Genomic DNA, 15077 nt, shown 5'->3' on the forward strand with positions numbered 1-15077 from the left:
AATTCTAACTTTTTTAACTATCAAAACCCTTCTAATTCTTCAATGTAACATTATTTCTCCAAATTTCCATTTCAAAATACATATTTAATAAATGTTTGACACAATTTGTTATTATTAAAACAAACACAAAAGCCAAAACAATTCTCAACATGACAATTTTGGTTTCTTCAAAGTCAATGCCTTCAACATGGTCATAATCTTTCATTTCATTTTATTACTTGGTCTTTCTTGACTCATCTTTTTCCTTAATCTACCCACTAGGTATTGATGTAGGAGCAGCTGGGGTGTAAGAGAAAATCTTGCATCACCCAAAAATATTTCCTTCTTTTTGAAGTTTCATTTGTATAGTTTTTCATGACCTCAAGGTTACCGCTTCTTAGGATAGCCCTGATATAGGTTGAACTAGTCGACCCATACTGGTATAAGTTGAAACAATAAACATATACGTGTATAGGTTGAACCAATTGACCTATATTGGTATAGATAAGCCCAACAACCTATACTAGTATAGGTCAACCATGTTGATGTTGGGTGTTCATTTTGCACGAGGTCAATAGTAGGAATCCATTGCGTAATTCCTCTCTTGAAAAGCAAATCTTTTTAAGGATCCACTCCAAGGTTGAGTATTTGTCTTGTGACGTACCAAAATCTGCTCAGTAGAAGATAAATGTGAATGTTCATGAGGAGACCTTTGCTAGTTCTAAAAACTCTTTTATCTTGGAATCGAAGTAAATTTGTTCGCTGTCTCAAAATATCACACCAAAAGAACAATATTTTTGTATTTTCTATTTTTTATAAATGCAACTCTAACAACGCAACTACTATGAGGTCCAATTCTAACAGGGGGTTAGTAAAGCAAATAAAAAAATTGAAAGCAAATAACATGAAATCAAATGACTTGAAATTGAAATTCCTAAACGGACATAAGCTATAGAACACAACACGTTGCGAGTTAAACCTTCCAAGAAATTGGTAGGAAACCAATGAAAATAGGAGCAACACTTCCTAGAATCCACTGATGCAATCGTCAGTGAGAATCTTTAACAAATCGAATGATGTTTCACTCTTTATCAAATCACAAGGCCACGAAAAGTGTGCTCATGTGAGACAAAAAGCTATGTAGACACAATCGGGTGATCTCTTCTCAAGCTCGTTACGTCAGCAGAATTCATTTATCTATAGCAAACACCAAAACTAAAAGATCAAACAACTAGAAAATACACAATAAACCTTTGGCTCAATCATAATCTCATGAATAAAATCCACAAAACAATGACACATTCAGGAAAGAATAACTACACTTTGAATGCTAGCACCAAAAGCATAATTTTATTGCATAATAACGACGACCCTTTTTACATTTTACAATATAGTATTTATAAGAAATTGTTTCCTCAATTTGTGTTGAGAGTGAGAGATATCTTACATGCAATAAAATGCTTTTAATAATAAAAACAAACTAAATATATACAAAGTACCAACTAATCTGGTGCTTAGAGGGACTCCATCCACACTTTACTCATTATTTGGATGCATAAGCCCTTTACATGTCAAAAACAAAGAAGAAATGACAGATAAAGTAGGAGGAAGCCATCAGTCAAAGTGGAAGTGCACAGAGGCATAAAAAATGGAAACTGGTCCTTCACATGATGTGTGTTGGAGTTAATTTGCCATCAAAATGTGCTCCCGATGCATGGAAAGTGCAATTTTTTGAACTAGCAATTAACTATTGATGCACCTCTAAATTATGGAGCTACATGAAAATGTAGAGCTGCAGACCTGCGAACCTCGACTAGGTCAAAATTTCAAAATTTTACTAAGTGTCAAAATTGAAATTCTGGGATTTGGGTTTTGTTCATCTTCACCCCAAAGCTATGTTTGGATATTTGCCCTTGAATTTCTCTATCATCTCAATAATCTTAGCCACATCTGGAAGATCTAAAGCCTCATACTTGTCCTTGACCTTCTGTCTGTAGTTGTTCACCTTAATTTGAGTCTCTGCAAAATATCTGAGTTTAGTGTCCAACTCTAACAGTGCTTCCTCTATCCTGAAGGCTTGTCCGATGTCTTCATCATTGGATACTTCCTCTAAAGTCTTCTTGAAATTCTCCATGACTACCTCAACTGGCAACAGCTTCTCTTGTTCTTCATCTTCAAAAATGTCCAAGCATGCATCACTGTACAAATTTTCTGCTTCCAAAATTTTCTCTCGGCCTTGGTCCTTGAGCCGATGTATCTCATCATGCAATATTTCCATCGCTTTATTTTCATCTGCAATCTTCTCTATCCAATCATCTATCATGTCTAACTCTTCTCCAGTATATACATCAATCAAAATGCAGTACCTTTTCCCTTTTATGGCTTGTAGAGTTTGCAAATCTTTGCCCCATGCCCGTACCTCATCCATGATGCTGAAGTCCTACCTCAAAATTGCCACGATCTTATCCACATTCTCTTGCATAGCATGCAACAACTTCAAACTTCCTTTGATTATAGTGACACCATTATCCTCAAGGCTATCTCACCAATCTTGACAAGCTTTCAAAAATGGATCGAGCTATACACCTTCCCCTTCTCTAAGAATGGTATTCAAAGTCTCCTCAGGGCATTCAGAATCAAGAGGACCAATAACTTTGGCCATATATCCCTTTAGGATCTCAACTTGCCTTCAAAGTGTTTTGATTTCAATCTCATCCTGTTCCATGTGGCTAAGAACCTTTTTGACTCCCATAGTCATCATCTATCGAGATGTATCCCATGTAGGCTTTCCCAACATAATATCTTTCACTTCATAATCCTCAAGACTAACAACTTCTGCATTTGTACCTTCAGGAGGGTGAGCCACTTGTGCAAATAAGTCCTAGTTCCATGTAGAGTGATGAATGCAAATGGTGTTGCATCATGTAATGGAGACTCGGGCTTGTTCAAGATCTTTGCAATATCACAAATGTCATCCTCTGAAGCACAGAACTGATGCTTGGCACTTCTCATTATTTCTATGTAAAACCATCTTGGGATATGTCTCTCCACAACCATGGCTCTAGATGATGAAGGGATGTGCTCAACTACCTCTTCCCTTTATCACTCTTGCTCGAAGTCTCCTACTGTGAGGACTCTTCTTCTGTAGTCTCAATCTCTGTAGATCCTATAGTTTGATCCTCAACTTCTTGAGAAGGTTGTTGTACACATTCTACTATCCGTGCCTCTTTTGATGGCTCATTAGCAACCCTTGGTTTTGGTTGCTCTTGTAATGATAGTTCCTTTTGAACATGTTCCTCTTCTGAAATTAAAGGTGGAGGAGTTACTGAACCCTTATCTAACACTATGACTTGTGGTGGAGATGGAGGAGCGAGATGAGGACCTTATGTCTCTTGTGGCATCTGCATCCAGTCTTGCTGTTGAAGTTCACCTGTAGGAGTGTCTCTAATCTTAACCCCAACTAACTCTGTACCCATAGGCATGAAATCAAAATTTGGGATGGAGAGAACATCTTCACCTTGTTCTCGTGCAAGACTTGAGTGCCTATCTTAGTTGGAGGTTTAGCATCAAACTAGTAGCGTAGGCATCAAGTATTCTCTAACCTATGAGAGAAGTAACCAAGAGGTGGATCCTATAGCTCCGCAGAAGGAGAGTCACCCCACACTTGAGCTACCACCTCCACCTCCGACGGATGGCACTACTAAGAGGATGTTAGAGGCAGTTGAGACAGCGATGGGGACATAGGAGCAACCCACATTAGACCCATCCACAGCCATGGGGGAGGATGTAGAGGCATACTTGGCTGACATGGTGATTCGAGGTCACCAAGTGGTGATTTTTGCGCAAGTACGCACACTAGAGATAGTAGAGCAAGATTTGGAGCAAGTTTTATTCTCCATTCGAGTCGGTTGCCCAGCTAACTTTACAATATGTTTCGAGGCAGGAGGGTGGCCTAACACAGAGACTCTGGAGATGAGGGAGGAGTGGACTACTAGAGAGCCCATAGTAGAGAGATGAGTGGAGAACCTGATGCGAGAGATAGTACAAGTGTATTGGGATGCATACTATGCTCTACGGAATAGTCAGGCAAATTAGGTATCAGCAGAGAGGGCTCAAGAGGAGACAACTACCTGATTAATGGTAGTAGAAGCCAGTTTGGCTGGGCAACAATCAGCTTGGGAGTCAGAGTGGGCAGCACTCATTAACGAGTTGGAGACAGTTAAACAGGAAAGGTATCAAAGAAGGCAACATTCTTATCTCAACTTGAGGATGCAAAGCAAGTGAACAGTCAACTACAAATGATGAAGTCAAGTGCAAAAGAGGTGGAGCCCAGGAATATAACAAAGATGATGAAGAGAGACTATAGAGATTCAAATGCAAGCTAAAGCGGATCTGAACACTTGGACCAAGCAGGTGCACGAGTTACGAGCACAGTTGAAGGCTACTGCACCCCCACCACCAGGGACGCACCCTTCTTCTTCTTAGTCTTGTTTTGATGTACTTTGTTGTCTTTATTTTTTTGTTTGGAGATGACTTTTCTTCTGGGGGGGATGATGTTATCGGCAAAGTCTAACACAAGCCGACAAGATTAGTATCTGAAAGGTTGCATGACAGTTGAGTCACCCCTTCTGAATATATATGTATGTCGTCCGATGGAACTATCAATCATCATTGTTGTACTCGTGATTATATACTATGCTTATATGAATAAAGTAATATCTTGTTATGTGTCATATTCTAGTCTCTAAATGCAATAACTATCTGTTTACTCTATACAGTAAACAACTTTATATAAGTCAATATAAAGAGCATAGAAATTTTGCATATTGTCAACAATTTGAAGTGAAACTTTATATATCAATCTGATCACAAAAATCAACATGGTATCAGAGCTGGTCTGAAGAAAATATCAAATTAAATTATTGAAGATTATCATAATTATTACTAAAATAATCACACTATTTCAAAACAGTAAACGGCATGAGACTCGAAGACAAACTTGAAAGTGCTGATTTTGAATTGGAAATTACAAATGATGCTAGTTCTAAAAAAGCATGACCTAATAATTATATTGAATTCTCCTAAACCTAAGAAAGATAATGAAAAGAATCTTAAGGAAAAGGGCAACAAGAGAGCAATGGAGTTATTGGTGGATGGAGTGAAAAATCATTACTACCTATTATCAACTTGCTACTATACAAATGAATAAAGAAGAAACCATCACCTCATACTTTATGAGGATAACGGAATTAAGAAACCAACTCTTAACAATTGGTCACATCTATGATAGTAAGAGTTAACTATGGTAACACTAAATGGATTCCCTACTTCAAGGAGTATGTGCTCATTCCAAACTCCCTAAATTCGATTACCTAAAGGCTGACTACATTCAAGAAGAATGTAATCTACTATCCAGAGGAATCAGTAATGGGTCCAAAATTGAAGACATTAAGATTCTCACCACTAAATTAAAAAGGAAAAAGGGCAAATACTCTAATGGTAAACATTCACACAAGAGACAAAGAGACTACTCCAAAGAACAATGTTATAGATGTGACTACTACGGGCACACTGCAACAATATGTCCTGACAGACTTAAACATCAAGCTACCTTTGCTAAAGTCAGTAATCCAAACTTGGACTCGTACAATTCTCCAATCTAAAGAAATATCCTTAAAATTAATGTAATTTTGGATTAAGAGGGAGTTTACAATCATTTACTATCCACACAAAGCCTCTGAAAGTGGAACACTGTCAAGGTAAAACTTGGTATGTTGTAATTATTTAGAGGAGTCTCAAAATATTTGATTATTGTACTAATAAATTACTTTTTTTTGGTTCATATGGGCCCTATGTACGCCATGAGGAAGTGACAACTTCCAAATGATTATCACTTCTATTGATAGAATTTATTGAAATGTAATGATCTTACAATAACTTAATTTCTATTGTGATGGATATCTCATGATACCTAAGCAGATCATGATAGAGTATATCTTGCATGGTGGATTAAGTTCCTTAATTAGACCACAGCCTTCCATCGTGATGAACATCTCATGATGTTCATGCAGATCAGAATAGAAGATATCTTGCATGGTGGAGTAAGTTCCTTAAACAAACCATGGCTTTCTATAACGAATATCTTTTATATCCTTAAAATTGCTAGTTGTAATATTTACTCTTATGTTTATCCTTCCTAGGTAATATATATATATATATATATATATATATATATATATATATAATATCCCATACTAATTAATATTCATCTGTAATCTTATTAATATTATTATTATAAAAAAAAGATGTTTTCATATGTTAATAATATTCCTATTCAAAAAAGGGGGGGAAGGTGTTGAAACCATCGAGCATGTACGTCATCGGTCTAGTTACACCCTCGAACATCTATTCTTGCACGTGACTTGAGCAGCAAATTAAGCACACTCCCTTAAGGCACATTAGTGTCTAGTTGTACCCTCACCCAATCATATGGTGGGACCCTTGATCGACATCCCTGCATGATATGGTGATTTGACCGTTGCCACCTTGTACACGTCAGCGTTGAATATCACATTTGATTTCAGTATTCATTAACAGTCCCGAACTTGTGATTTGTTTATTCGCCAAAGGGGTGTCACATCCCTCTATATCTTTGCATATATATAACAAGTGCTTTGCATTATTCCAAGGCAAAAATTGGACAACAAAAATCACTTAATAAGTCTACTTCGTGGGATCTTGACTACCGATTGGAGATTGAGGATATTTGTCACAATAAATAAGTTGAAAACTTATACATCTATTAAATACAAGTTATTTCAAAAGAGCATAGAACTTTTTCATATTTGCAACAATTTGAAGTGAAACTTTATATATCAATCTGATCACAAAAATCAACATGATACCTGAAAACATTACTACACCTAACACAGGGACTAATAAGTTGTAGTAGAAGAAAATTTTGTGTTGGTACCATGCTTGGATATGTGTTGACTTTCAAAGAACATCTATATGTAGGGTCCATAGAGTCCTTGGTTTGGCTTCATTTACCTTTTTATCAACTATCAACTTGGTTTCTACTCAGTTACCTCATAAGGATTTGAGCACTGACATAATTCTTTTCAGTTATAAACTATGTATAAGATGTATACGAATATTGTAGGAGATTGTATTTTAATCTTGGTTCTTTTATGAATCTTGCTAGGATTAATTATTGGGTATCTATTTGTTTATTAATTTAGCACTTGTAGTTTGTAACCTTGTGAAGTAATCCATTCACAAACAATTCTTCAAAAAATATTAATTATTATATATAATTAGGCATTGACCAGGTTACTCTGTTCAATCATACAATGGGAAGGAAAACGCTTTGAGAGTTTTTGTTAGCTGAAAGGTAAATTGAATACAATAGTTACTTTTCTGGATCTTCTTCAGAATTAGGTGAGTTGGAAAGACCACCTACTGAAGACACCACATGGAAAGAAGAAAACATCCTAAAACATCCAAATTTGGAATGCAGAAGGACAAACAATCTAAGGAAATGAGGATTGTCATGTCTTAGTGAATCCCAGATCAATCCCTAAGCTAATTTTTTATTTCTTGTGGGCCTAGTGAATGTATCATTACGAATTGTATGTGCTTAAATTGTATGCTCAAATTATGGGGGTCATGGGTGTTATGTAATAAACTAATCACATTAAAAATAATAGTGTCGACAAAGAAGTGTGAGCAGGCGTATTTTGAAGGGAAGTAAGAAGAACTTGAACACTTTGTATTTAATCAGGAGAGCAATTGAAAGGAGGGATTATGCTCACCTGAAGCATCCAAATTTTAATTGCTTGAGCACAAGCAACCTTTGGAAAGGAGAATTGTCATGTCGTCTTTTCCCCCAAGATTCAGGATCAATCCCTAAGCCCATTTTTTATTTCTTGTGGGCTTAGGTGCGCATATAATTAGGAACTGAAAGTGTTTCAATTGGATGCTCAAATTATGAGGATCATTGGTGTTATGTAACAAACTAATCACATTAAAAATAATCACGTTGACAAAGAAGTGTGCAAGTGTATTTTGGAGGGAAGAAAGAACTTGAACACTAATGTATTTAATCAAGAAAGCAATTGAAAGGAGGAATTTTGTTCACCCATTAATTTAACTTGAATAGATTTGAGACACTGTTTGTCTATCACTATGGGTTGGGATATGGAAACCCGCTAATTTCTATAGGTTGTTAGTGGATGAAACTCCCTGAACTAATCATGAGCAATTCCGCACAGGTGTTGTATTTGTTGTTTGGGAGACTTTTATAGCCCCTGGTTGTCACTGAAAGGCAATTCTTGTAGTGCTTAAGGTTTTTAATTTTAAGGTAGCCCCTATGGCACCATTTGCTGTAGATCCATCATAATATTGCTGCTAGTGTTCCCCAAAAACTGAATTGTTCATTTTGCCAGAGTTCATAAATTATAATTCATTTGTGCATATTTTGTCAAATATATTATACATTGCATTAGATCTAATTGGAGTTATTAATTAATATTCAAACATTGGTGATATGTGGAATCACATAAATAGAATTATATGATAATTATAATGAGGGATATTAAAGTGACAATAGAATACAATAATGATACCAAATTTCTAAATAAAACAACTAATTGCATATGAAGTAACAAAAACTATATCCACTAATACGTAGAAATGACAACAAAGACAACAAAAGCACTAACATGATACAATAATCAATAATGACAGTAGTCCTCGTAGTTTTCAAAAACAACAGTGGTAATCACTCTAATCAAAATAACAACAGTCACGTCCCCAGCTCACAAGGTTATTAAACCAAATTATATCAAGTGTATTTACCAACTTCAATAAATATGTTCACTTTTTAGATAACAACAACAATGAATTCTATTATTCCTTGAAACAGATTTAAACTTCTATTCCATAATTGTAGCTGGAAATCTTAAAAGCTACTTTTACAACATTAAAGGTGTATAAACTGTTTATAATGTTCCAGAAAAGAATGATAAAAAAACCACACGTCTTACACCCGTTTAAAAAAAGAATAGTAACAATATTTTTAACTAAATGTCAAGAACCATGCTGTGAAAAGATATTCCCGAATATAAAGTGTATTTCTATGCTTCTAACTTATATGGTATGAGATAGTAACAAGAAGGAGATATTTTGGTTCTCCAATTAAGGTTAGGGAAAGTAACTGATACTCAAGAATTGCAACATCCATGCATCTAGAAGGGATAAAAAAATTTACTGTTTACATGTTAAAGGATAAGTATTTCTTGGTACACTGAGTTGCAACTTGCAACTGTGAATTTACCTCAGATGTCTAAAGATCAATTCCTCAAATCATTGCACATCATAAATCTTAGTATTAAGATCCTCTCCTAGATGTACATATACTGCCAGAAACGATTTGATGATAGATCTCAGATCACACTCTGTGATCCATCATCAGGATGAGAGAATGCAAGAATAGAATGATGATACGGATAGTTTGTCATTCTATTCTTGCATTCTCTCATCCTGATGATGGATCAGAGTGTGATCCAAAATGTTGAAGCTAAAAAAATATACACAATCGAATCGAGAAACATATCTTGCATAGATCTTATCATCTTTTCAATCTTTGTGTTAAAAACTTACCTCCACAAGACCAAGTCCCTCAAGTTAAATAGATCAAGCAGGTCTAAATTCCTAAAAGATTTAAAACGTTCAATGTTTTATGGCTAGTATCCTAGAAACAGTTGCTGGTTCAGATTCGGGTTCAAATGCAGGTTCGAGATTTAGGATCGAAGCACCTTGCGCAACTGTGAATTTACCTCAGATGTCTAAAGGTCAAATCCTCAATCATTAGACATCATAAATCTTAGTACTAAGATCTTCTCCTAAATGTACATATATCATTGCCAAAAATGATTTGATGATAGATCTTATCATCTTTTCAATCTTTGTGTACAAAACCTGCCTCCACAACACCAAGTCTCTCAAGTTAAATAGATCAAGCAGGTTTAAATACCTAAAAGATTCCTTCTTTGTTTTAAATGTTCAATGTTCTATGGCTACTAGCCTATAAACTAGAAACCATAGCAAATGCTTCAAAACAGCTCATCATTAATGTTGTTGATACTTTGATGCCGTTGATACTTTCACCTCTAAAGACTGTAATGAACCCAAAATAAGTATATATGTATGTAATTTCCCTAATAAATGGAGAACAATTTTCTTTTATTACTAAGCAAATAATATACAATATATGATTATATTATAATTATTTAATTATAATATAATAAATGTTTAAAACAAATAAATATTAATGAGTAACATATTACTATATTATAATATATTTATAATATAATAAAAGACTTTTCTATCCTTCTAAACATTACCGAATGGCGAATAGTATCTTACCAAACTAATCATATACTCCAAACGACACGTCCATCCACATTCGAGGGGTATAAGCAAAGTTGCATGGGTACTCGTACCCACATGCATCATAGCTAAGGACCTTGATTAAGATTTCTGATTTTTTTCCAGTTTTTTGTTTGCATATCAGCTTCTTGTTTATCAAGCTTAATTCAATACCTAATCAATTTGAAACTTTGATACAATATTGACTAACAATAAACTTTATCACTGTTCAAGTCAGAAGTTTATCATTTGCAATATGTCATTGTCATATGATTAATGATCATCTTGGTCATGTTTAAAGTCTGCCTTCTCTGTTATGCATCTAAACATTTATCATATATTATTATTACAAACATATAGCAAATCTGAAACTGAAAACAACACATTACATTTTTTAACTTTATCACTGTTCTTGTTTTGAAAAACCATTGTCATGACTCGTAATTTCAGATTTTCTATAAATATAAAAGTATAATTATAATACCCAAGTACCCTCGTCCACTAGTACAAAAAATTGTCGTACCCATACCCATACCCATTCCCGTGCAACCTTGGGTATAAATATCGAAGGAGTATCTCGTGTCTTGGGCATCAGAAAAATGAAGAAGGAAGTGGATGGAATGAACACACCGCTATCCGAGTATTGCAATGAATATTCAGTGTTACAATATCCAGAAATAGACGAACTGATCAAATAAGGCCAAGCGAATAAACCTTGTTAGTCACAATCCAATCTTCATCCACATGGGTAACGGCCAAGTGAGATCCAGCAAGTGTGTCCAGACGTGAGTACACGACATATACATTATAAATAAAGACGAGTGTTTGCAAGAGAAGGGTCGCATAGTATCTACGACCTCCATTGACCAAAGACAAATCTAATATCATGTGTATAACCAGTGCGATCAACACAATCTACAGAATACGCAAAACAAATCTGAAGACACCAAACTAAACATGATCCAGAGGACAATATATGTACAAAGATTACACTTAGCGAAAGGAATACTCAGGGAAATGCACCACACCATATAAGAGGGAATCTCCATGATTCAATAGCAGGTCAAATAGTTAAGACTAATTGGAAGGGATCAGAGTAAAGGCTGCAGTAAATATTTCCAAACAAAGGTATGATGCTTAACTATTAGGAGAGCTCATATTCTCATAGACCAAGAAGCCTTGGTGTAAGGCTTTGTGTTGAATAAGAAACTCAAAGATTAGAGGACAAGGATGCGAAATTGGATCCCACGGAGGGATTTATAGAGAATCCCTAGGGACAATATATATTTTGTAGTGGTCAAAAATATGCATATGTCAAAGACTTGGTTAGAGGTGGGATGTCTACCAAGTCAAGTGTTAATCAGAGATCCCAAAACAGCGGCCTTAGGAATATACTCTTCATATGATGATCTCCTAATCAAGAAGTAATTCTCACTAGAGGGTTAATGAATCTGAGAACAGTCTCTCTCTAAGGGATTAGGAGGGATTAGCAAAAGGGTATTAGTGAGTCTAATGTTTAACTTGTTCGATATTTTTTGCATGTTAATATACAATTTTCCTTATATCATACTAACAAATTGTTATAGGATACAACATTGAACATTGATCCAAAGACGAGACATTATAGTGGTATCAAAGCATAATCTTGCCACCCTCTGAGTAAAGGCCTGTGCAAACCTACGAAAGGAGAACAAAAACTGCAATGAACGACTTAGCAAATGAAGTGAGATCATATATGAAGCAAACCAACCAAACTAATCAAACTTTATTAAATCAAATGGAGAAATCAAATCAAGCCCTTCTACAAGCCTTACAAAACATGGGAGACTCAATTAATAATCTAAGGAGTCAACCAAACGTAGGATGAGAAACTAGTTCAATCCATTCTGAAAATAATAATATAACTTCAAGCTCGAGCCTACCCCAGCCTACATTACTACCTAGAAGAGAAAACCCAAGGGAGGAGGAAGGGGTAGAGCAACCCTTGTCTAGCACTAAAGATATTGCAAGGGTATAAGGCAGCCCTAGAACCACACATTAGAGAAGCAGTCTCTTTTAGGGAATTTTGTGCAGATAAGAAAAGAGATATGGCTAGAGGTTATGTGAATGAAGAACTTAAATGCAAAAGAAACAAGGTCACAATCCCAACTTTTAATAGATTAGGGGAAATGTCAGCCCATCAATGGTTAGAGAAACTAAATACATTTTTTATCCTAAACCCCATGATGAAAGAAGAAGCCCTCCAATTTTCCATAATCCTTTTGGGGGGAACAGCACATGACTGGTGGACCCAAGGGCGTATCTCATTAGGACACAAAGATGTGCAGTCTTATGAGGAATTCTCCCAAAAACTCATGAAACGATTTGATGAGAAAGATATTGAATGGTACTTCCAAGAACTAACCTACCTTAAGAAAACATGGACATTACATGAATATGTTAAACAATTCCATGAAATTTTTGTCATGGTTCAAATTTGTCCCAAAAGAGACACACACGGATGTTTATCGGTCTTAAAGAATCCACAAAGACTATGGTGAAACTCCATGAGCCACAAAATCTAGAAGAAGCTATAAGAAAAGCAAAAATGATTGAATCCAATAATAAGGAAAGAACCTAAAGCTTTCCCCCCAAAACAGTTTACCGGAGTGAAGGGACTAGGAAAGATAACCAAGATAAACCATTCTATTTATGTAACAAGCCATGGAGCACCGGACACAAATGCCCTCAAAGGGAAGAGTTGATCCACAAAAAACTATGCTTTAGATGTAGGCAACATTGGGGACGAGATCACCGATGCAAAAGAGGACAAGTAAACCAAATTGAAGAAGCAAATAAGAGAGCAAGAAGGGAGGAATCAGAACAAGAAATATTGGCAGTCATATCCTAGGATGAGAATAGGCCTTTCTGCATTAAAGGCATACTCAAGGGACTGCACTAGTGGACACAGGAGCCTCTCGTGACTTTATCAGCAAACACTTGGTAGCAAAAACAAGGCTAAAAACTCAAGATTTTGAAGGTTTTAGGGTCAAGTTGGCTAATGGCACCCTAGATCTTTAAGAAAGATGGGCACACAAGTGGAAATGCCACTAACGGGCGTGTGATTAAAAGAAACTTTTATGTAGAAAACATACAAAACAATGTCATCCTAGGAATGCCATGGATAAACTCCCTAGGTTGTTTCATCATGGATGGACCAAATCTGGAAATTTTCTTCAAACATGAAAGACATAACCTGGAAAGGGATGCCCAACGAAACGGCAAAGATAGTATCCTATAATAAAATGGAGAAAATATTAAAGCATGACCAAGGAGAAATGATAGCCCCAATGTATGATCTTGGATAATAATCTCACTAACAAAAAAAAATTCCATGTGGAGATTCAATCCATCCTCAAGAAGTATAAAAAGGTGTTTGAAGATATACCCCCGAGACTTCCTTCTAAAAGAGGTTTTGAACACACCATTGAATTGGAAGGAGCAAAACCTGTAATCACTACACCTTATAGGCATCCCCACAAATATAAAGAGGAAATAGAGAAAGCTATCAAGGAGCTCTTAGAAATGAGACATATACAACCAAGTAGCAACTCATTCGCATCATCAGTGGTATTAGTCAAAAAGATAGATGGAACTATGAGAATGTGCATCGATTATCAAGCATTAAACAAGAAAACTATAAAAAATAGATATCATATCTCTAGGATTGATAAACTACATAGAGCTTGCTATTTCTGCAAAATTGATTTAAGATCAAGATACCACCAAATCAGAATGAAAGAAGATGTACCAAAAACCGCCTTCAGATGCCATTATGGACATTCCAAATTCCTTGTCCTTCCCTTTGGACTCACAAATGCGCCAACAACTTTCCAATCCTGTATGAACCATACCTTTAGACAACAACTACAGAATTCCTTATTATATTTTTTTATGACATTATTATTTTATAGCATGACATAGGAGGAGCACCTAGAACACATCAAGGAAGTCCTAAGTGTTTTAGAGAGAGAATCTCTATATGCCAAGATCTCAAAGTGTGAGTTTGGACTTGAGGAAATACTTTACCTTGGACACAAAATCAATAAAGGAGTAAGTGTAAATGAAGAAAAGATCAAAGCTATAAAGGAATGGCCAAAGTCTAGAAGCCTCACACAACTTAGAGGATTTGTGGGATTATCCAGTTACTATCGAAGATTTGTTAAATGGTTCTCAAAAATTGTAGCCCCTCTTACAAACTTGACAAAGAATGGAGCTGTTACTGGGGATGGAAGAGCACAACAAGTTTTCGAACAACTAAAAGTTGCTATGAGCTCATGCCTAGTATTTGCTATACCAAATTTCTCCATACCATTTGAACTATAGTGTGATGCCTCAGGAGAAGGCATAGGGACAGTGCTAATGCAAAAGAAACATCCTATAGCTTTTGAAAGCCGCAAACTCACAAAAGCTGAAAAACATTATTCCATTTATGACAAAGATGTTGGCAATAATGCACGCCTTGGCAAAATTCCATCAGTACTTGGTTTGTGGAAAATTCATAGTCAAAACCGACCATAATAGTCTACGCTTCTTCTTGAATCAAAAAAATCTAAATGACAGGCAACAAAAGTGGGTAAGCAAAATTCAAGCCTACGATTTTGTTATCGAATATGTTACAAGCGTTA

General features: G+C 35.7%; 1 protein-coding gene across 2 annotated transcripts in view; it reads right to left on the reverse strand.

Moving 5' to 3' along the window:
* The window catches only part of LOC149539648 (uncharacterized), a 112884-nt gene that overhangs the window by 79745 nt on the left and 18062 nt on the right, over positions 1 to 15077 (reverse strand). The gene's annotated exons all lie outside the window — the stretch shown is intronic.

This window comes from Cupressus sempervirens, chromosome 9 (assembly GCF_028749045.1).
Source record: "Cupressus sempervirens isolate cs-2001-9-10 chromosome 9, ASM2874904v1, whole genome shotgun sequence".
NCBI classification, from domain to species: Eukaryota; Viridiplantae; Streptophyta; class Pinopsida; order Cupressales; family Cupressaceae; genus Cupressus; species Cupressus sempervirens.